The following is a 24,647-nucleotide window of genomic DNA, read 5'->3' on the forward strand; positions in this document are numbered from 1 at the left end:
CAATGGGTTTTGTTTAGGATCTCACTAGTAGAGGGAAACTGAAGTGACAACTGGAAAGGAGTGAGTGAGAAATCAAACTTAGGTGAGGGGAAAGTGAAAGAAATGAACTTAGTGAAAGGCTTTGCAATGGCTGGAGTAGCAGGCATTTTTACCAATGCAAATTTTTGTTTCAAATTTGTGAGAAATATAATTTCTCTTAATTTCATAGTTATATTAAAAATGAAACAAAGAAAAAAATTGAAAACAAAACACTACAAGTTGATTTTAATTGATGGAAGTTCACATACACATTCACCCAACACTCCAAGTGACAGCTGTTTCCTTGATGGAATGCTTTTCTTTGACAATTCCAATTAACAAAGCACAGTGCTGGTTGTTTTAGAAAAGACATATAAACAAAAGAATGAAAATAGGTTAATGTTTGATATCAGACACCCCACCACCATTCATGCACCACATAAAAAGCACCCATACTGGCACCTGCACTGGTGCCATGTATGAACACCTGTGCAGGTGCCACATATAAAGCATCTGTTCTGGTGTTATGCAAAAAGCATTCATGCTGGTGCCACATGAAAAGCATCCAGTGCACTCTGAAAAAGGATTGGCATTAGGAAAGGCATCCAACCACAGAAAACATGTCAAAACAGGCAACTGGAGCCTGGTTTAGCTCTCTGTCTTGCCAGCTCCTGTCAAATCATCCAACCCATGCTAGCATGGAAAATAGATGTTAAATGTTGATGATGATGATGATGACGATGATGATCCCCACCCCCACAAAACATACTGTTTATTTGTTCTATGAGTTTAGTGCTTCCTCCCTAATTTTATTTCCTCATAACTTTATGAAAAATGCATTATTTTTTAAATAAAACTTGTTTTTGAGGACGTAGATTATGATTATGTTGACAAAATTAATGATTTTTTTTTTAGTAGTTTCTGATCCTCCTCCCTATTTACAGCCTTGTTTCTTCATATCTCTCTTTGAAATGTATGTCTTTAAGTGAAATTTTGCTGAAAAATGTCTTTGTAGATGTACATTATGATAATGTTGATAAAATTTAGAAAATATGTATATTTAAAAGAAAAAAATTGGATCATTGTTTCTAACTCGAATTTACTACTGTTATATTCTGTAACTTCAGCATTTTTTGTTTTCTAAATTTTATCAACTTAATCATCATCTTCACTCATAAAATGTATTTCTGCAAAATTTCATAACATATGCATTTTAAAGAGAGTTGTCTTTGGAGGAAACGAAGTTGGGAGTAGAGGCACACACATACACATATGCACACATATATATGTATGTGTCTGTGTGTTTATGTATACATGCACTGGCATAACTACTCACTTCACATGTATACATGCATTGAGACATACTACACTCACCATCTCATCTGACACCAACAAACACACCTTCAACTTATTACTGCTTTACACATTTCTTTATACCACATTTACACACTAAATACACCCTATTCAACATACTAATTGTATACATACATGTCATCGCATAACATATGATATAGCATATATGTACAAGCCTAACTACTAGGGTGTATGAGTGTGTGTGTATGTGTATTGTTTGTGCATTGTGAGTGAATGAATGAATACATACATATTGCTATATATAGGTGCAAACACATATATATACATTTACACTCTTAGCAGCATGTAATATATTGCAAGAATGACTGTTGAACACTGAGATACATGAACTTTATGTTCTTTGAAACACAATAGATGCTATTTAACCTTTATACAAATGAAAACATTGCACATTTAACTACACTTCACTACGAACACACACATTCTCAAACATTGGTACCATGACCTCTGCTATTTTCCCTGACTTACTAGTTCTCTTCTCTTTTTTTTCACTCCTCTTTCATTCTTCTCTGCTTTCTGTTGCTTTCTTATTTTCTCACCCTCTCTCTCTCTCTCTCTCTCTCTCTCTCTCTCTCTCTCTCTCTCTCTCTCTTCCTACTTATTCTCCTTTGCCCTTTGTCATTCTATCTCTTCATCCCTTTCTCTATTGGCAAGAAATCTTGAAATAAAACCGAACAATTACATGCATACTACATTCACCACTTTACAGACATGGCTGTGTGGTAAGAAGCTTGCTTCTCAACCACATGGTTCTGGGATCAGTTCCACTGCATGGCACTTTGGGCAAGTGTCTTCTATTATAGTCTTGGACCATCCAAAGCCTTGTGAGTGGATTTGGTAGAAGGAAAGGGAAAGAAGCCCATCATACATACATACATACATACGCACACACATACATATATATATTTATGTGTGTGTCTTTGTGTCTGCATTTGCCCCAACCTACTCAGACATTTCTTCACTTTCTGACAGGTATTGACTGGATTTTCTGAATGTGTTAATGTGGATGTGAACAAACTGCATTGGGTCATCCAGATAATAACTGCAGGTTAATAGATAGAGATAGCATAGGTTGTCCACCAGTTTAAAATCAAGAACTATACAGACCACAAATTTGTAATCTGTACAGTTGAACTAAACAGGCATCATAAGTAGGGGCCTCATTATTGGAAGCTGAATGCATCACCGCTTAGTAAAGCAGGCATTGATGGACAGGAGGGGGTAATTGTCAACAACAGATGATGGTTCACCCTGAAAAGCATGACTGAAGTAGAATTGATAAGGTTTAGTGAGGAAGTAGTGACGAGAACCCAGGTTCAAAAATTCCTCAAGACACCTGATGAAGGCTGGAGGGTATATCAGCTGAAACGTTGTGTTAACAACAAACAAGATGAGGACAAATATCTGTCAATAGTAAATAATGTAAATAATATATTAGTTATATGTAGTAGATATTAGAATCCCTTACAGGGGCCTTATTATGTCACTAGTTTTCCAGACATGAGTTTTACTCACGTGTCAAGTTTCATCAAAATCAATAAAGTGATGTAGGAGGAGTTAAATAACAATGCCACAGACAAACACACCCACAGATTTCCACATATGTAGTAGATACACATACATGCATTGTCAGTGTGTCACACTTTGACCCCACCCTCTCTCACTATTCAATGACACTTTCTTCTGCTGGGGTGAAAGTAGGCATACAGACGATGTGGGCAGTGGTGAAGACATAGAGAGAGAGAGAGAGAGAGAGAGAGAGAGAGAGAAAAAGAGAGAGAGAGAGAGACAGACAGACAGACAGACAGGGAGAAAAAGAGAGACAAAGAAATTTAGGGAGAGTTCAAGATGTTTTATTAAAAGTAGTAGTGTTCATGAGAGAAAGGAGTGAGTATGTGAGAGATAGAGGGAGGTGATGTATAACTTTCTTGGACAGAAACTCCTGTGGTCAGCATACTGAAACCACTACCGGACACTGTCATTTTTGTTTTATCCTTTGCTTTCTTTAATATATACATATATAAATATATGCGTACACAAACACACACACACACATATAAAATACACTTTACTTGAAATACAGTTTCCTCAAAATTAAACGCCTTCTAACATTATCAATGCAAAAACTGATTTCTGTGTGTCAGTATGTCACACTTTGAACCCCTCTCCCACTATTCAATGACACTTCTGCATGCTCAGGTGAGAGTAATAGTAGGCAGAGAGATGGTGAGAACAGTGACAAAAAGAGAGAGAGAGAGGGGGAAGGGGGAGGGAGAAAAAGAGAGACAAAGAAATTTAGGGAGAGTTCATGATGGTGGCAATGGGGGTAGTAATAAAAGAGAGAAAGGAGTGGGTATGTGAGAGATAGAAGGGGATGATGTACAACTTTCTTGGTCAGAAATTCCAGTGGTGAGCACACTGAAACAACTACTGGACACTATTATTTTTGTTTTATTTTTTACTTTCTTTAATACACACACACACATATATATATATGCATACATACATATACATATATACATGTTTATATATATATATATATATATAAACATGTATATATATATATATATATATATATATATATATATATATAAACATGTATATATATATATATATATATATATATATATATATATATATATATATATATATATATATATATATATATATATAAACATGTATATATATATATATATATATATATATATATATATATAGCAATGTTAATTCTCTAAATGAAGTATTAACAGTAACTGCACGATAAAGTGTAGTATATTGCCACTTAAGTGTGGCTGACCCCTAGGGGTGGATGTTACTGTTGCTTTTAGCCCCAGGAGGACATCTCCTCCAGCTGGCTTATCGACACAGTCGTGTGTCGATAAGCCAGCTGGAGGAGATGTCCTCCTGGGGCTAAAAGCAACAGTAACATCCACCCCTAGGGGTCAGCCACACTTAAGTGGCAATATACTACACTATATATATATATATATATAAACATGTATATATATATATATATATATATATATATATATATATATATATACATACTCCTGTTTCTTCCTCCTTGTTCCACTTCCTCCCTCCACCATCCTCTCTGCTCTTGTGTGACCTGTGGTCAACTTTCTTTTCACTCCAGCAGCTGTGAAGGCAAGACGAACTACTAGCGTTCTACATCAGATTCGCGTTTGGCCGTACGGCTTTTTTATGTTGTTTTCACTGTCCAATTTTTCCTGTCTTGGTTTACGTTTGCCACCTTGGAACCCTCTGTTTAGTTGGTTGATCCACTACTCAGGAAGAGACTATTCTAGAGTACGTCCTGCCTTATCTTTGAAATGTCGAGTTAGAATAGAGGCAGCTGATGAATAATTCCAAGTGACTTTCTGTTTTCCTATGTGTTCGTTCCGTTGTCTGTAGTTCATTATTCTAACGTCCTGTACCCTGATATACATCTATATACACATGTAGATGAAAGTATATACATATATGTGTGTATACATGCATATATATTTTTTGTATTATTATATATATATATATATATATATATATATATATATATATATATATATATATTATGTTGTTGTACTTGGGGATGGTCATATTGCCAGTTTAGCCAATAATAACACACGCACTGTATATTTGGTGTTAATTTGCTTCAGCTTTATATTACATTACATTACATTAAACATATTTCGGCCAGAGTTCTTTCGTCACACTTCTGTGACCTCATCAGTGGTCCTTTGCTTTCTTCTTTCTTATGTGTGTCTCACCTTGCTAACTATCAGCCATTTTGTATTTTGTATTCCTATTGTATGTGTCTACGCATGCATATCCTTCAATGTGTCTATGTTTTTGTAAGTGCATGTGTGTTTATGAGGAGTGCCTGTATTATCTATATCCTCTGTTAATACATGTTCGTTTGTTTTTGTTTTTATTTATTTATTTGTTCATGTGTTTATATCTACTTCTTTTTGTATTTAATTAAATTTTGTTAACGTATGTAATATTTAATTCCATTTGTTTATCTATGTATTGTATTATATTTTGTTCATATTGTTATTGGTTTATGGGGAACGTATTGTCATATGTTGTGGTTTGTGAGGGGTGTGTTAGTGTTCCATTCTAGTTTCCTATTCAGGCTAGGTTTATCTTCTATTATGTGTGTAGCTTCTGTAATTTGTCTAAGTGCTGCATCTCTGCTATGTGTGGATAAGATTTTAATTTCTATGTTGTTGAGTGAGCCTCCATGTTTTTGCTCAGCGTGCTGGTACAGAACTGATGAGCTCTTCCCTTCCTTAAGTTCTCTCCAATGTTCATTTGCCCGCTCCCCTATGCTCCTTGCTGTTTTGCCTACATATGTCGTTGTCTTGTTACTGCATCGTCCCTCTGTACATCTTATACTATAGACCACATTTCTGGTTTTACAGTTCGTTTGTGGGCTAAATCTACATACAGTACAGTTCCTATCAGTACAGGGGGTTCTACTAAAAGGGTATGTTCTACTGATAAGGGATTTGATAGGGTTGCCTGGCCTTTCAACAACCTTAATTCTTAGCTTAAGTTTGTCTAGGGCCCTTCTAAAGCGGTACGCCAGTTTGCCTCTAGGGGTGGTGTCGACGAACATGACGCTCTGGTATTTGTGGCTATCATACGATGAGCTGGCCTTCCCTATTTTCTTCTTAATCCTTTCAATGGTGTTCCATGATTTGCTCCCATAGAGTGGGCAAATCCCATTCCTATCGTTACGTTTGATTGTTTCAAACTTCTTCATAGCTCCTTTGTATACCCTGATTTTTTCTTTATGGCTGTAACCTGAGAACTGCATGCGGTGAACGAAATGTATATTAAAGAGACATATGAGGTTTTTCATGCTAACTATTTGATAAATTCTTATAAAGATTTTCTCCTATTTTAAAATTATATGCATATATATATGTATATATATATATATATATATATATATATATATATATATATATATATATATATATATATATATATATATGTATATATATTTATGTAGGTATATATATATTCATGTATATATATATGTATGTATGTCCTCAGCCCCCTCTTATTTATCATAGTCCTCCAGGCAATCACAGAGGAGTTCAAGACAGGTTGCCCCTGGGAGCTCCTCTATGCTGATGACCTTGCCCTAATTGCGGAGTCACTATCAGAACTAGAGGAGAAGTTTCAGGTGTGGAAGCAAGGTCTAGAATTGAAGGGCCTTAGAGTCAACCTAGCTAAAACCAAAATCCTAATAAGTAGGAAGGTAGATAAAACACAAACCCCTTCAGGTAGATGGCCCTGCTCAGTATGTAGAAAAGGAGTTGGTAGTAACTCTATAAGATGTACCCGGTGCAAGCTATGGACACATAAGAGGTGCAGCAATATCAAAGGCAGGTTAACTAGCAAGTTAGTTTTTGTTTGTGGCAGATGTTCAGGTGCAATAAAGACTGTAAACAAACAGGAAACAACTTCTATCTCATTCCAGGGTGAAAAACTAGAGGTAGTCGATAGCTTCCGCTATCTGGGCGACCAAGTTAGTAGTGGGGGTGGGTGCGCTGAAAGTGTAGCTGCTAGAATAAGAATAGCCTGGGCAAAGTTTAGAGAGCTCTTACCCCTGCTGGCGACAAAGGGACTCTCACTCAGAGTAAAAGGCAGACCGTATGACGCATGCGTACGAACAGCCATGCTACATGGCAGTGAAACATGGGCTGTAACTGCTGAGGACATACGTAAGCTCGCAAGGAATGAAGCCAGTATGCTCCATTGGATGTGTAATGTCAATGTGAATACCCGTCAGAGTGTAAGTATCTTGAGAGAAAAGCTGAACATTAGAAGCATCAGTTGTGGTGTGCAAGAGAGACGATTGCGTTGGTATGGATATGTGGTGAGAATGGATGAGGATAGCTGCGTAAAAAAGTGCCACACCCTAACAGTTGAGGGAACCCGTGGAAGAGGTAGGCCCAGGAAGACCTGGGCTGAGGTGGTGAGGCAAGACCTTCGTACATTGGGCCTCACCGAGGCGATGACTACTGACCGAGACCTTTGGAAATGTGCTGTAAATGAGAAGACCCGGCAAGCCAAGTAAGATTGTTGCCAGTGCCCCTGGACTGACTTGTGCGGGTGGCACATAAAAGACACCATTTCGAGCGTGGCCGTTTTCGTGCGGGTGACACGTAAAAGCACCCACTACACTCTCTGAGTGGTTGGCGTTAGGAAGGGCATCCAGCTGTAGAAACTCTGCCAAATTAGACTGGAGCCTGGTGTTGCCATCCGGTTTCACCAGTCCTCAGTCAAATCGTCCAACCCATGCTAGCATGGAAAGCGGACGTTAAACGATGATGATGATGATGATATATATGCCGCCAACACAGTTTTCTTCAAAATATGAGTAGTTTATCCTGTTCATGGTATATTATTAGCATTATCCTGCATTTGATAATTATATTATTGTGTTTTATATATATATATATATATATATATATATCATATGTATGTATATACAGGTGCAGGCATGAATGTGTGCTAAGAAGCGATATGTAATAGACTGCCTAAATAGCAATCTTGAGAAATTAGGCTTCTCAAAACCAGATAGCAGAAAGCTAATCCGAAGGCTATAGATCCAATCTATCACTGGAACTATAAAAATCTGTAAAACTTTCCGGAAGTTTATCATTTAAATATATATATGAACTTGTCTAGATATGGAACAATCATCATCATCATCATCATCGTTTAACGTCCGCTTTCCATGCGGTACTGGCAACGGCCACGCTCAAAATGGTGCATCTCATGTGCCACCCGCACAAGAACCAGTCCAGGGGCACTGGCAATGATCTTACTTGGCTTGCCGGGTCTTCTCACGCACAGTACATTTCCAAAGGTCTCGGTCCGTAGTCATCGCCTCGGTGAGGCCCAATGTACGAAGGTCTTGCCTCACCACCTCAGCCCAGGTCTTCCTGGGCCTACCTCTTCCACGGGTTCCCTCAACTGTTAGGGTGTGGCACTTTTTCACGCAGCTATCCTCCTCCATTCTCACCACATGTCCATACCAGCGCAATCGTCTCTCTTGCACACCACAACTGATGCTTCTAATGTTCAGCTTTTCTCTCAAGATACTTACACTCTGACGGGTATTCACATTGACATTACACATCCAACGGAGCATACTGGCTTCATTCCTTGCGAGCTTACGTATGTCCTCAGCAGTTACAGCCCATGTTTCACTGCCATGTAGCATGGTTGTTCGTACGCATGCGTCATACAGTCTGCCTTTTACTCTGAGTGAGAGTCCCTTTGTCGCCAGCAGGGGTAAGAGCTCTCTAAACTTTTGCATGCGAATACATACATAAAACAAAACATGCAAATCTACACACATACATACATATACATACATACATACATACATACATACATACATATATACATACACCAAACTAAAAATACCCTGTTGTTGATGCTGAAATTCCAATGAAGGAGGCTTGGATCTAGGTTAGAAACTGACTCTTTCTCTATTGGCAAGAAATCTTGAAATAAAATTGAATAATGACTCACACACACACACACGCACACACATACACACACAGACACATGCACACACACAAACACACACACACACACCATTGTCGTCATCATCATCATCATCATCAGTTCATATGTCCGCAAAAGAAGCACTTTGAGTTTGATGAGTTGCCTATATGGTTAAGTGCTTTATAGGTGTGAACCAACGGTCACGCTATGACTAGCCATAACAATTAACTTCCTAAAATAGATATATATACAGACACACACACACAGAGACAGAAAGATAGATAGATAGATACCTAGTACCTATCTATCTAAGTAGAAAGATATATATGCATAATTATAGATGTGTGTATTTGTCTGTCTGTCTGTCTGTCTGTCTGTCTGTCTCTCTCTCTCTCTCTCTCTATATATATATATATATATATATATATACATATATATATGAAGGCAACTAGATCATTCACTACTGGGTTTCCATGGTTGTATTGCAGCGTATGCAAACACAAACATCTGTAGAGGAAATTGATTAGCATTGCACACATATAAAGTTGGTTCTATGTACAGTTAGTTCTCATGGAAACGTGTGAGAATAAGCAATAAAAATAGTGATTCAAGTTAAGAAAGCATTATTGTTCAAATCTGCCCAGTCAATTTGTTATTTTCACAACTGATTTGCCAATAGCTTATTTGATGCTTTACACAAGTATAACAATATTTTCTCTTCTATAAACTGATTCTATAATTATTACTCTAAGAATTCATTTTCACTTATAATTTAATCTCTTTTTTTTACAATAAAATGGCAATGGGAGAGGAATGAACAGCTATTTTTTGTTTTACAATTGAAATTGTGATAAAGAATATCTTGTAGCAGGAAAGTTAATATTAGGAAAGACTGTAATAGTTTAAAATTGAATAGGAAATGCTGTTTGTGCCAAGTAGCTTCTGGCTTTAATTTAAAATGGAACTCTTGAATGACTTAAAAATTTACAAAATGAATAGATCCATGCCATTGCAATTTTAAAATTATTGTCTCTCAATGGAATTACTTTTCCTCTGAAGAAAAAGAAATGAACTAGAACTACAGAAACAAAAGCTGATTACTTGGAATAATATGATAGATTTCTTTTTCAACCAGCTTTAATAAATATATATGAATATTTTTTAAACATGTTGTGTTCATCAAATACTTCTTATTTGTATATATATATTTACAAATACATGGTCCAATAAAGAAAATAGTGATCAAAACTAAAACAGAAAGGATTTCTTCGAAGTAATAAAGAGCAATTAAAAAAAGAAGAAAAATGAGTGGCTAGCTATAATTTCTAAACTATTTTAAAGTGTTAGGAAGTGTAAACCTTTATCATAATTAATTTAAGAACCTTTTGTTATGTTCCAATACCAGCTTAATTATAAAAAGTGAATTATTTTACTATCTAAATTCTTGATTACTTTCAAAATTATTCAAAATGCAGAGATTTTCATGAGAAGTATAGTTAGAAAAGGGCTTGCAGCCATATTTCAATATAGGCTTATGTCCTGGATGGTAAAACACCGAGTTTAGTGTAGCGATTACTATGGTATGGTGTATTGTCTATCATAACTGAAGTGGAGGGAAGAGGGACATTATCAGCGGATCCAGTCTTAGCAAAAATATGTATACATATATACATCTAATAATGTTCCATGGAGTGTCATGGGCTGAAAAAATTTCAACTTCTTGCTTAATGCAAGCCCTTAGTAATCTAGTAGACTGTCTCAGTATTACGTGTCAAAAGTGAAACAATAAGATCTCTGTTGTAATGTGAGATAATAGTTTCAGTTTTAATACTTTCACTATGTATATAACATACACATAGTGAAACTATTATCTCACATTACATATATACGTGCACACATATATACATATGTGTATATATATGTGTGTGTGTGTGTGCGTATATATATAGATGTATATGTATAGATGTATATATATATAGATTTATATGTATATATATATTAATGTATATATATATATATATATATATACATGTATATATATATATATATATATATATATATATATATATATATATATATATATATACATATATATATATATGCATATATATATATATAAACTTACTTGGAAATGGATGCATGGCATTCAATCAAATAATAATGTAATATATATATACACACACATGCATATATGGGTACAGGACGTCACCGACAGTTAACGACATGAAATACAAAAACAAATGAGTTCAATACGCAAACGGGAGAAACAAATGGAAAACAGGAGAAGTAACACAAAGAATGTCCCTTCATCAGTTATCGGCTGTCTATCTACTCCTCATTTTGAGCACTGAATGATAATATGAGTTTTCGAAGACAGTTGCTCCTATCAGTACCAAAATAGAATTTTGGATTTATGGAGGGTCAAAGTTGGGAACAAAAACAGGACAGAGGAGACATACAAGGAAACTGAACGAAAACAAACATGGAAAGTGTTAGACCAGAACGAGGGTAAAATAGCGAACGCTAGAGAAATATTTTCTTTGAAAAGAAAGAAAGATAGAAGAGAGAGAGATAGAATACGTCCAGTCCTTAGGACAGTTCTGAAGGAAAAGGAAGATGGACAATGGTCATGTGTGAGCAACAAGAGAGAGAAAAAGAGAAAGAGGGAGAGAGAGAGAGAGAGAGAGAGAGAGAGAGAGAGAGCGATAGAGAACAGTGAAGGATTTATGGAGGGTCAAATTTGGGAATTATTATTTGATTGAATGCCATACATCCATTTCCAAGTAAGTTTTTCTTTTTGGTGCAACTCTACTCTATACTGTTTTCTCCCACATCCTTTTCTCTAATTACCTTTTTCTCCCCTTCACTGTTGTCCATGAAGTCATCAGATATAAGTTATATATGATGAGGAAATGTCAATTTGTCAAAAAAGGCAAAAGAAAATCACTACATCAGATCTAAAAGGCTCTTAAACAAACTGAAAAATCCATTAGATTTGATTTAGTTTTTCTCAAACGAGAAAAACTTCGACCAAGATCAAAAAGATAACAGAAGAAATGACAAATGGTTATGTGCAGACCTTTATGAAGTTCCAAGTGTTATGCATGCATAATTTCCTGCAACTTTCATGGTTTTAGGGGTTGTCAGCAATGAAGGGCATGTGATGCTTCCTTACTTCTTTCCACAAGGCCTTAGAGTTAACTCTGCCGCCTACATTGAGGTCCTGGATATATTTGTTAATCCCTGAATAGACAGTTTATGCAATGGAAGGTCATATGTGTTTCAGTAAGACTCTGCACTATCACACATGGCTCTAGTAACACAGGAATGGTTGGCTGAAAATTTTAATGATCATATAACCCCTAACATTTGGCCTCCTAATTCCCCAGATCTCAATCCATTGGGCTATTACATGTGGAGCATTGTTGAGAGAGGTCAATGAACGTGCCCATAACACCAAAGATTCTTTGAAAGCTGGCATAATCAGAGAAATGTCCAAAATGAACCAGGACCACTTGATTTAAGCATGTAGATGATTTAGATCTCATATAGAAGCAGTTGTTGAAGCTGAAGGTGGCTTTATTGAATAACATTATAGAAAAGAAGGTTTATTTTTATCCTCCTAGCATTTTTTGATAAATAATATTATTATCTGTTATTATATATCTGTTTTTTATAAACATAAATCTGTTCTCAAATATCTTATGTGCCCTGTATATATGTATGTATATATATGTGTGTGTGTGTGTGTGTGTGTGTGTGTGTGTGTGTGTGTGTGTGTGTGTGTGTGTGTGTGTGTGTGTGTGTGTGTGTGTGTGTATATACACATGAGAAAGTACCTAAAAGTAACTGGAAACATTCTCTGTGGGAAACCCCGTAGCAGTTCAGGCTTCTGCCACTAGAACCCACTTGGTGCAACCCTTAGACATCAGTCTGCCAACCAGCATTGTAGCATGAATCTGTACTGCCAAGTGGTGCATCTTTGTTTTGCAGTGCTTCTCCCCTGTTCGTTGATTTTTGCAATGACTGAAATGATGGAACAGCATGCTTCTGTGAAATTCTGTTTTCTGCTGGGGAAAACGGCAGTCAAAACAGTTGTCATGTTTCAAACAGCTTACAAGCACACTACCATGAGCAGAACAGTAGTTTACGAGTGGTTTCACACTTTAGGAATGATCATTTGTTGTTTGAAGATGAACCTCGTTCAGGGTGACCTCTCGAATGAATGAAGACATCAGGAAAATTCATGAACTGATCTTGGAAGCCCATCGCTGAGCAACTGACAAACTTTTTGATATGACTGGTGTGTTCTGGAGCTCCTGCCAACGAATTTTGAGCAAGGAAATGCAAGTGAAAAGAGTTTCAGCAAAATTTGTGCCTTACTTTCTCACAAAAGATCAAAAGCAGTCATGAGTGAATGCATGTCATGATCTGGAAGAATAGTTGAAAGTTGATCTGGACCTTTTTTTTTTTTTGAAGGTGATCACTGGTGCTACAGCTACGACCAGGAAATGAAGTAGCAATCAAATCAATGGAAGCATTCAATGTAACCCCACCCCAAAAAACCACATCAAGTGAAGTCCAATGTCAAGATTATGCTGATTTGTTTCATCAATGTGAAAGGAATTATCCACACAGAATTTGTTCCTCCTGGTCAAACTGTTAACCAGATGTTTTACTTGGCAGTTCTGAAGCATTTACAAGATGTGGTGAGATGAAAACACCTTGACCTCTGGCAGAGTGGAGAATGGTCATATCATGACGACAATGTGCCTGCACACACCGCCTTGAGTGTGAGACAGTTTTTGACCAGAAATGGCATGACCCTCACTTACCCAACCTCCCTACTCACCCATCTTGCTCCCTGTGATTTTCTTTTGTTCCCCTGAATGGAAAGTCCTTAAAGGAAAACGTTTTGCAGATGTGGAAGAAGTGAAGAAAAAACGAGGGAAGAATTAAAAGGCATCACTTCACAAGAGTTCCAGGACTGATTCAAACAATGGACCAATGCATTTCTTGAAATGGAGAATACTTTGAAGGTGGTAAAAGTGTAAACCTGTAAAACTAAGTGGACAAAATAACATTGCAAAATTCTGGTTTCTTTTGGGTACCTCCTCGTATATAAATATATGTAGCTGATAGTTTCCACTATCTGGGTGACCAAGTTAGTTGTGGGGGAGGGTGCGCAGAAAGTGTAGCTGCTAGAATAAGAATAGCTTGGGCAAAGTTCAGAGAGCTCTTACCTCTGCTGGCGACAAAGGGCCTCTCATTCAGAGTAAAATGCAGACTGTATGACGCATGTGTACGAACAGCCATGCTACATGGCAGTGAAACATGGGCTGTGGCTGCTGAGGACATGTGTAAGCTCGCAAGGAATGAAGCCAGTATGCTCCGATGGATGAGTAATGTCAGTGTGCATACCCGACAGAGTGTAAGTATCTTGAGAGAAAAGTTGAACCTAAGACGCATCAGTTGTGGTGTGCAAGAGAGCCAATTGCACTGGTATGGTCATGTGGTGAGAATGGATGAGGATAGCTGTGTGAAAAAGTGCCACACCCTAGCGGTTGAGGGAACCCTTGGAAGAGGCAGGTCCAGGAAGACCTGGGATGAGGTGGTGAAGCATGATCCCCGAACATTAGGCCTCACCGAGACAATGACTTGTGACCAAGACCTTTGGAAATATGCTGTATGTGAGAAGACCCGGCAAGAGAAGTGAGACCAAAATCCAAGGCCTCTGCCAGGGATGTAGCCAGCCCACTTATGCGTACCATTCCTTCATTGGACACTAAACTCCGCTTGCGAAGACCTGTTGAGGCATGTGAAATCGAAATCGAACTAAATTCGATGACTGGCACCCATACCAACATCTCTTTCATTGAACGCTAAACTCGGCTTGCGAAGACCTGTTGGGGCAAGCGAAAACGAAATCATGATGGCACCTGTACCAGTGGAGCACTAAGAGCACTGTCCGAGTGTGATCGTTGCCAGAACACCAGCTGTCTGTTTTCCGTGCCGGTGGCACATAAATAGCACCATTTGATCGTGATCGTTATGAACCTCGCCTTCCTGGCACTTGTGCCGGTGGCATGTGAAAAGACATTCAAGCAAGATCGTTGCCAGTGCCACTGGACTGGCTCCTGTGGAGGTGACACGTAAAATACACCATTTCGAGCATGGCCATTGCCAGTACCGCCTGACTGGCCTTCGTGCCGGTGGCATGTAAAAGCACCCACTACACTCTTGGAATGGTTGCCTTTGGGAAGGGCATCCAGCTGTAGAAACTGCTAAATCAGATTGGAGCCTGGTGTAGCCACCTGGTTCACCAGTCCTCAGTCAAATCGTCCAACCCATGCTAGCATGGAAAGCGGACATTAAACGATGATGATGATGATGACATACACACACACACGCAGGCACACACACACACATGTATATGTGTGTGTGTGTGTTTATGTCCCGTAACTTACTGATTTGGTAAAAGCGACCAACAGAATAAATAACAGGCTTTATAAAATAAGTACTGGGGTCAATTCATTTGACTAAAATTCTTCAAGGTGGTGCTATGCCCCAGCATGGCTGCAGTCTAATATCTGAAACAAGTAAAAGAGACTAAAAGATAAAAGATGACAACAGAGAAGGTTGATTGAATACTGACCTGATTAAATATACATAGGATTCCTTTGATGTGTTTAGGACAATGGGAAATGAAATGATCCACTGAATGTGTCAATCATTCATCTTTTGATAGAGACATTTGAAAGTGACAAAAATATAAGGATACAACCAAACAGTTTGTTCTTGAATTTCTTGGAGAACCAGATGAAGTTTATTCCAGCTTGACCTTTCTTCCACAATCTATGTCACCATAGAATAATTGTGATATCTCCATGAAGACATATGAGACCATGGAATGGTCACAGATATACAAAAACAGCATTTCTCAGTTGGGATTTCTAAGTACCCTTGGGTTCTGTGAGAAATGGTGGTAAATAAGCTAATTATATGCAAAAGCAATTTTGTGTTATTATACAGGCATGGCATATTCCCTGAGGCAGGGAAATCTAAGGATCTGTAGGTAGTATGGAAACCCAAGAGGAAATATGACCTCTTACTAAAGAATTGTAGGGGGATTTGGTCTAAGTGAGTTTTTGGTTAAGACTCAATTTTTAAAATTCTTTTTGTGGCATCTGATGGACTTGGCACTGCTAGATTTTTCAAAGACAGTTCTAATATTTATTTAATCTCTTATGAATTTTAATTTTATGAAAGAAAAAGAAAAAGATGATAAAGATGTATAATTATTGTTATGTAGGGGTTCCTTGAGATATGGAATGTAAGAGTGAAAAAAGATGGGTAACATTGTGCTAAATGGTTGAGTTAAAATATTATTTTAAATCACAACACTAAGTCTGGAGTGGCACTTTCTCAGATATCATTTACTAAAACATGGTCATCTCAAGGGTGGTACTCATGTTGCACAAGCATATTTCATTATAATGATGTTCAGATGTCTCTTTATGGTGACCTCATTTGTCATCCCATCTACTGAAAGTTCTATAGTGATGGAAGAGTGGCAACAAGTGCAGATCTAATCAGCTGGATGTGCACAATAAGTTACAACTTTCGCCTGTCACCTGTTCTTCAAACCATGCAGATCTGCAACAGGACCAAATTATCATCAGAGAGGTTATGGATTGAAAGTCAGAAATGCCCTTGACAATGAAGAAGTACAAGGAGACCATTTGTACAAGTATGTGTCTGTGAGTGTATCTGTAAAGCTGGGCTACTGGAAAAGAAAGAAAAACAAGAATTGCTGTTATGTCCCTGTAACTGTCATTAGAAAGAGTTTCATGTTTTGTCTGTGGCTGATGATATGGGATTTGTATCAAGCTGTTCAGGAACAGTAATACACAGAAACCTAGATACATAACACCATGACCAAACACACACAGTACTGTAACACAACCCACACAACACCATAAACCGTCACAGACAGCAGCATAAACCAATGCACACTGCTATAATTCAATTCACATAGTACCACAAGCTGACCCACATAAACACGATAATCAATTTTTAAAAAATATATAAATATAGTTGCTTACTTTGGATTCTAGTTTTTGGTTTCCTTATTGGGTAAAAATTCAAAAGTGAAGAAACCATATTAAAAAGATATCTCATGCTGCAGTATCAAACTTGGTGCCACGTTCAGCAATCACAAACTGTATGATGGCTTCATATTTTACGGAGTCTAGAAATAGGATTAAATTTTCTGCATTGGTTGGTCTTTGTCAAACTGGAAAATTAAAAGAACATGAAAGAATCGTAACTATAATCTTAGCTGGATTTCAGCAAAATATTACAACTATAGAATATTGGGACTTTGGAATATTGGCGCTAGAAAATATTCTTGCAACAAAACACTAGTACTATGGAATATTAGTACTATAGAATATTGGTACCTATAAAATACTGATGGTTGGTGCTATGTAAAAACACTTGTGCTGGTAGCATGTAAAAGGCACCCACTACACTCTATAAAATGGTTGGAATTAGGATGGGCATCCAACCATAGAAACCATGCTAAAACAGACGATTGGTGACTGGACAGCTCTCTGCTGGCCAGTCAAACAATATAACCCATACCGGCGTGGAAAACGGATGTCAAATGATGATTATGATGATGATGATGATGATGATGATGATGTTACAGCATAGCAATTTTACTGAATCTTAGTAAAACAAATTATTTGCACTACAATTTGATAACAGCTTTTTGTTGAAATGTATACACACACACACACACAACCATATAAATTTATACAAATAACAGGCACAGACATTAGTATAAATATAAAAATCCTTCTAACATATGAAAAATGTTCAAAACACTTGGCAATCAATTATTTCAAAGTCAACAAATTTTGCCTCCTTCAGGGCATGTGAAGAAAGAATTTTTCTTTATGGAGCCAAGATCTAGACAATGAAGGAGATTCAAGCTCACCTCTATCAGGCTTCTTATGGGGGATCAAAATATCTATTGATATGAGCAGAAAACCAATGTTCGATAGGCTTTGTTGGCCTTTCAAATGTTTGATGGGCTTTGTCGGCCACTGCTATTATGCTAAACAACAGATCATATCAGATGTATTTCTGGTGACTTATGCATTCTAATAGTGGATGGAGACCACTTAACTACACTGCAGTTATTGATAGAGACACAACATGATATTGAGAACTTACTAAACCTAATGGGGAATAGAAATTCCTGGTGCAGCATTGTGAGATGCCTCTCAGTCACATCTCACAACGCTCATTTCTTAAAGAAGAAGGATATATAGTATGTGGTATAAAGTAATCTATAACATATATTTGGGAATATATAGTATCTAGTAAATAGTAATATATATGTGTGTATATATATATATATATATATATATATATATATATATATATATATATATATATATACTTTATTTAAAAGCAGCAGAAATATAACAAAAGACTGTTACTCTGAGTTTCACGTTCCCGTTCATCAGACAGTTTTGTTAGAAATGGGAAAGGAATATTCCTTTCTCATTTCTAACAAAACTGTCCGATGAACGGGAACGTGAAACTCAGAGTAACAGTCTTTTGTTATATTTCTGCTGCTTTTAAATAAAGCATATTACTCTACCTCTGGTATTTGAGTACTCTTTTTTCCACCTTGTTGCACATTTTATGTGCTTACTCCGGTATATAGCAAATGATATATATTTGTGTAATAGATTGAACCAACTTTCATTCATGCTGCTAAAATCACACAAGAGATATGGAATTACTATGAAAGTGCTAAAATTCTTAAAATGGAATTAGCAGGAATCTGGAGCAATTTCATATAGCTATTCTACTTGAATGTGAGGTTGTGATAATGAAAACTGAAGTTTTAAAGAAGGGAAGTGAAATGTTTCACAGAAAATCATATAAGTATTATAATATAAATGGAATCTCCTGTAAATGTCTTTATTCATAAGATAACTTTCATAAATTGTGGTGAGAGAAGATAGAATAAGATAGGAGAAAAAGAGAGGTGAAAAGAGAGTGAGAAAGAGAGAAAGAAGTAGATAAGAGAGAAAGTATTCTAGATAAATAAAGAAAATCAGTTTTCGATTAATCAAAAGATCATTATTTCAAATTCCTCTGTTGGTGTTTTCTGCTAAAGACGACAAAATTAGAAAAATAGCTTTGGAATACACTTCACATCTCAATGCTGCACACAATGGCCACAACTAGAATGGCGCTTCAGTTTTGATCAGTAACAAATCTCAATGGAAAATTGTTTGTTGTTCTTCAGCATGCATTTAGAATGTATGCATGTGTATGTGTGTGTGTGTGTGTGTGTGTGTGTGTGTGTGTGTGTGTGTGTGTGTGTGTATGCACACGTGCATATGTGTGTACATACACACATGCATATTTATATATATGGACACACACACACACACCCACACACATACATACATACATATATTACATGGAAAAATATGAGCAAGAAAATTAATATTCTTAAGATTATAAACCTGGAAAATTACAGGACAAGTTATTACACTTGGGAAAGTTCAGGACAACTTATTACATCTGGTAAAGTACAGAACAAGAAAATTTTTACTTAAAATATTGCAGCAGGAGTGGCTGTGTGGTAAGTAGCTTGCTTACCAACCACATGGTTCCGGGTTCAGTCCCACTGCGTGGCATCTTAGGCAAATGTCTTCTACTCTAGCCTCAGGCTGACCAAAGCCTTGTGAGTGGATTTGGTAGATGGAAACTGAAAGAAGCCCGTCGTATATATGTATATATATGTGTGTGTATGTTTGTGTGTCTGTGTTTGTCCCCCTAGCATTGCTTGACAACCGATGCTGGTGAGTTTATGTCCCCGTCACTTAGTGGTTCGGCAAAAGAGACCGATAGAATAAGTACTAGGCTTACAAAGAATAAGTCCTGGGGTCGATTTGCTCGATTAAAGGGGGTGCTGCAGCAAGGCTGCAGTCAAAGGACTGAAATAAGTAAAAGAGTAAAAGAGAGTAAATAGCTAAGGATAAAATTACAAATAAAATATTTAGATTTAGAAAATATTAGCTTTTATTAAAACTAAAAATTTTATTACAAGTTATTATTTCTATTTGTTATTACTTGTTACTTCTATTAAAAATTAAAATTAACTTAACATATTTTTTGCACTTTAAAAAGATTCATTTTTTAAATTACTAATTAATAATTAGAAATTTGAAGATAGGTTATAAAAAATAATAGTATTACATAATTAGTACAATAAATAGAATAATACAAAAATTACTTATATATTACAGTAAAATCTACCTTTAACAACAAATTCACAGTAAAATTGCTTGAGTTATTGCTTAAATTATTGCCAAGTCTTCACATTTTTAGTCTTGACCCAATGTCTATTTTTTGTATAATGAATTTACCTATCATATATACTACTCTACTTTGCATAAAACTTTAGCTATATTTGTACTTCTGGCTCTCATTTTTTAAGTGTTCTAGTGTGTTAATATTTTAACAAAATGATTGCACCTTTTTTAATTATGATGTTACTTTATAAATTAAAATCAAATAATTTTTAGTATTCAAATTTTATCTTTAGCTGCAATATTTTAAGTAAAAATTTTCTTGTTCTGTACTTTATCAGATGTAATAAGCTGTCCTGAACTTTTCCAAGTGTAATAACTTGTCCTGTAATTTTCCAGGTTTATAATCTTAAGAATATTATTTCCCTAGCTCGCATTTTTCCATGTAATCTATGATTTTTCCAGGCTATGCTATTTTGCTAATTAATAATGTGTCAAATGTATCAATTAGCAGTGTCGTTGATAATTTTTTCCTTTACCTCAATGACGCCGATGACATATATTAAAAGTCCCCTTATAGAACCATATTCATAAAAAGTATAGAACTATATTATCACCCTCAAATTTGAGAAACAAACACCCATAACTTTTTCTTTTAAAAAACTTCATTGCATGAAATTCCTCAAATTGAGCTCTATCATTTAAGTTTAGTTAAAATATAGTTTGTTTTTAAAATATAAAAGTTAATTATACATAAATCCAATTTTTTGCCTCACTTATATATTTTTTCATGGTATTTTGCCTCACAACTTTTTGATACAAATTTCTGTGGCATGGGAACAAAACTATGAAATTCCTCATGCTTTCTTCTATCATTGAAGCTAAGATAAATATATTTTGCTTTTAAAATAAAAAAGTTATTTAGATCTAAACTTGATTGGTGGTGTAACTTACTCTCCTATAATGTTGCTACAAATTTTGATGTAAACTTTTTCTACTGGATCAAATCTCAATTTCTTTATGTCAAAATGTAGCTAGGGACCAGTCCTCTTCAAAAATGACAATGGTTTTCAATTTGGTTAAAAACTGAATTAGCTACAAACTCTGAAAGATGCTGTATGTGAGTAAATTGCGGCCTTACGAATATTATTCAACCACTACCATAGTTGAATGATATATACCTGTATACATATATATATATATATATATATATATATATATATATATATATATATATATATATATACCTGTATACATACACCTGTATATATATATCTGTATACATACACATATATATACTTACACATATACACTCATGCATATCATCATTATTATACACATACACACTCATGCATCATATTATTATCATGTTTACATTCACTTTTCATACAAGCCAGAGTTGGATGGGTCATTATGGTCCAAGTCAACTTTTATTGGGAGTTGCTGTGGTACCAGTATAGGAGGAATGGTTCCTTGTACACATAAAAATTTAGAGAGTACTCTGAACTAAAGAAATATGGACCAGGGAGAGCAAATATGTGAGAGTCATCAAGTCCCAGAAGGATGAAAGGTAATATTGACCCAACAGTATTTGGAATCAGAATGTAAAGAATTGGAAGAAATATAACAAGGCATTTTCTTTGATGTTTGTCTCCCTAATATGTCATTATTAGAAATAGGATACATTGGATAATACAGCCCTCGATAGACTGTGACCAATAAAACATAGAACAGTCTTGACTGGAATATTTTTAGATTGTAAATCTGATTTTCAGGGCTGACCTAGGGCTAAGAAACAACAACAGCAGCAGCTATAAGTCAGAGATATCTTTGATTTACATTTGACAAGCTGTAAATTATGGTGGTTTCCCTTCCTTCCTACCATTATTCAGCTCCCCTGCATTTGTCTGTAATAGATGGAAGCAGATAAATATCATTAGTAATAGTTGTAGCAACAAGCAAAGGGAAACTGATATAGATTGACAAGTTAGCAATTGGATTAATGGATATATCTCCTTAATGAACCAATTACGGCAGTAGACCAATTAGGTAGAAATTATTAAAGAACATAAGTCAGTTCAGATTCTATGAACAGAGCTACAAAGAAGGAAGGAGCTTTTGTTGGTTGAAATTTAGGAATAATTGTCAAAGTCATATTTTAAAACCTGTTTATGAGAAATGCCATTTGAAGTAAAATTATAAAAATAAAAGTCTTGTCTGATAATTTTTATTTTACCAGTTCTTGTTACGCTAATGAAAAATGTTTAGTGCCAAATCTTGTAAAAATCTAATGGTGTTTTTTTCTGTAAGACAGAAAAGCACACAAACATTAGAGGTTGAGGCATGTGAATTCTTCTTTTCTACATTATTACATCAAACGAATAAACAGTTTGATCAACTTCCAAACAATACTTCACAGATTTATCTTTCTGTCAGGTTTCAAGGTTATTTCACATAAACTAGTTCACACATCTATGAAATTTTCTGATGTTGAAAATGTCTTACATAAGTGTAGACATCAATGGTCGATTAACAAGTTTGTTTCACAGCCATGTAGCTCTAGGTTCAAGACCAGACCAGTGTGTGTGATCCTGAGTAACTGCCTCTACTATAACCTTGGGTTGATTAACACTTTGTAAGCAAAATCTGGGAGATAGAAACACTGCTGTGAGTGTGAGTGTATGATCAACCTCATTTTACATTTGCTTTTACATAGGCTATCATTAAGTAACAGTCCTTCTGATGAGTGTGAGTAGAAGACCAACCCCTTTCATGGTATAAGTTATTGATGATATTGGTGAATGTATAAAAAAAAAATAAAACTTTGTATTGGAATATCAATACCTTCCTGTAGTTTGCCTCTGTTACAATGAAGGAACACCTGTAAGATATTTGCAAAGCATGCAGTAATGAAATAATCCATTGTAATTAACCCAGGTAGGTAACAACACTAGAAGAAGAAAAACAGTTTAAACTGTAGATAGAACTATTAAATTCCATTATAAAGTGTAAAAGGAATTATGTGTTCACAACACACCAACAAACACTTCCTAAGAAGACTAACAAAAATGTATGAAAATTCTACTCTAAATAATGAAGGAAAACTAATAACCCTAAAATATGAACTCAGAAAGAAATGAAAGAAAAACATTGTTTCCTGAAAAAAATCAAGTATTACAACAAACCAATATAAACCACAAGTTTATTTTTAACCTACAAGCTGCAAATGGAGGAAAAAATACCATAATGAAAAGAAGATATAAAAGAAGATATATATCTCAAGAAGAAATAAAAACCACTCTGGTCTAAGATTTGGAATGAAAATAATTATTTTAATGAGAATGCAACATGACTAGAGACAATAAATCGACAATACTACACCAACATTAACAGTAGAGCTTATGCAATCAGCACTGAAACTTTCATCAATGCAAAAAAAAATATAAATAATAGGAAGACACTATGAAGAGGCCTCGTAGTTGACTACTGATATGAAATGTTGACATTTTATATAGAAAACCACTTAGACAGTGCTTCAAAAAGCTATGGAAAGCCAGATAGACATACTAAATTGGCTTGTCATAGAACAAGCCAACCTTTAAGCCAAGAATGAAAATACTACTTTGGCAGATAACTATGGGATTACAACCTATCTTAACATTATATATAAGCCGTACACTAGCTGCCTGAACCAAATCCTCCAAGATCATTGCAAGTCTAATGATGTAGATAATGACATGCAGGCTGATGTAAAGAAACATGTGTCAGACAACTTTTGGTAAAGTTGTTTGGCACAATAACTGAAGAAAAGAAAGCTACAGAAAGCTTGTGACAATATGACTTGATGAAAAGTGTTTGATTCATTTCCCATTCATAGCTACTGAAATCATTATAGCTGGCAAATGTACCTACTGTCTTAGTTGCTGCTATCAAAAGGCTCATAAAAACCAGGTCCACAATCCCCACACTTGTAATTTAAAGTGGAACAATTGTTTCTGATGTTATAAATATTTCAATAAGAATATTCCAAAGTGACAGTATATTTGTGCTTCTATGTATTTTGGTTATAAATCCACTGCTATTTCTTCAATGAAAATCAACTGACAATGTTCTTGGGACTATGACAGCAAGAAACACTAATATTCATAATTTTTTTATGGACGATCTAAAGTTCAATGCATAAAATATTCACATTGAAAAACAATTAGATTTAATCACATTTTTTTTTATGTAGGGGTAGAGTTTTGTCAAAAGAATGTTCATATCTAATAAGTGAAAGTGGGAAAACTGTTCATCAAACCCCAAATCTTTGTGTCAATGGTCTTCCTGTCTACCCATTTCCACAAAAAGAGTGCTGCAATTACCTTGAAATGT

At 35.6% G+C, this 24,647-nt stretch overlaps 1 protein-coding gene across 12 annotated transcripts in view; it reads right to left on the bottom strand.

The window, feature by feature from the left end:
* LOC106871878 (popeye domain-containing protein 1-B) overlaps nucleotides 1-24,647 on the bottom strand; it is a 527,623-nt gene that overhangs the window by 95,454 nt on the left and 407,522 nt on the right. For 7 of the 12 annotated variants that reach the window (XM_089366704.1, XM_089366705.1, XM_014918624.3 and 4 more), the window contains one exon: nucleotides 17,034-17,224. The exons of 4 other annotated variants lie outside the window; for them this stretch is intronic. The gene's annotated coding sequence lies outside the window, so the exon portion shown is untranslated. Of the gene's footprint in view, nucleotides 1-17,033; nucleotides 17,225-22,112; nucleotides 22,181-24,647 lie in introns of all 12 variants that reach the window. One more of the 12 variants, XM_052974857.2, reaches the window with a different exon arrangement.

Source organism: Octopus bimaculoides, chromosome 19 (genome assembly GCF_046866305.1).
Source record: "Octopus bimaculoides isolate indiv1 chromosome 19, ASM4686630v1, whole genome shotgun sequence".
NCBI lineage: Eukaryota > Metazoa > Mollusca > Cephalopoda > Octopoda > Octopodidae > Octopus > Octopus bimaculoides.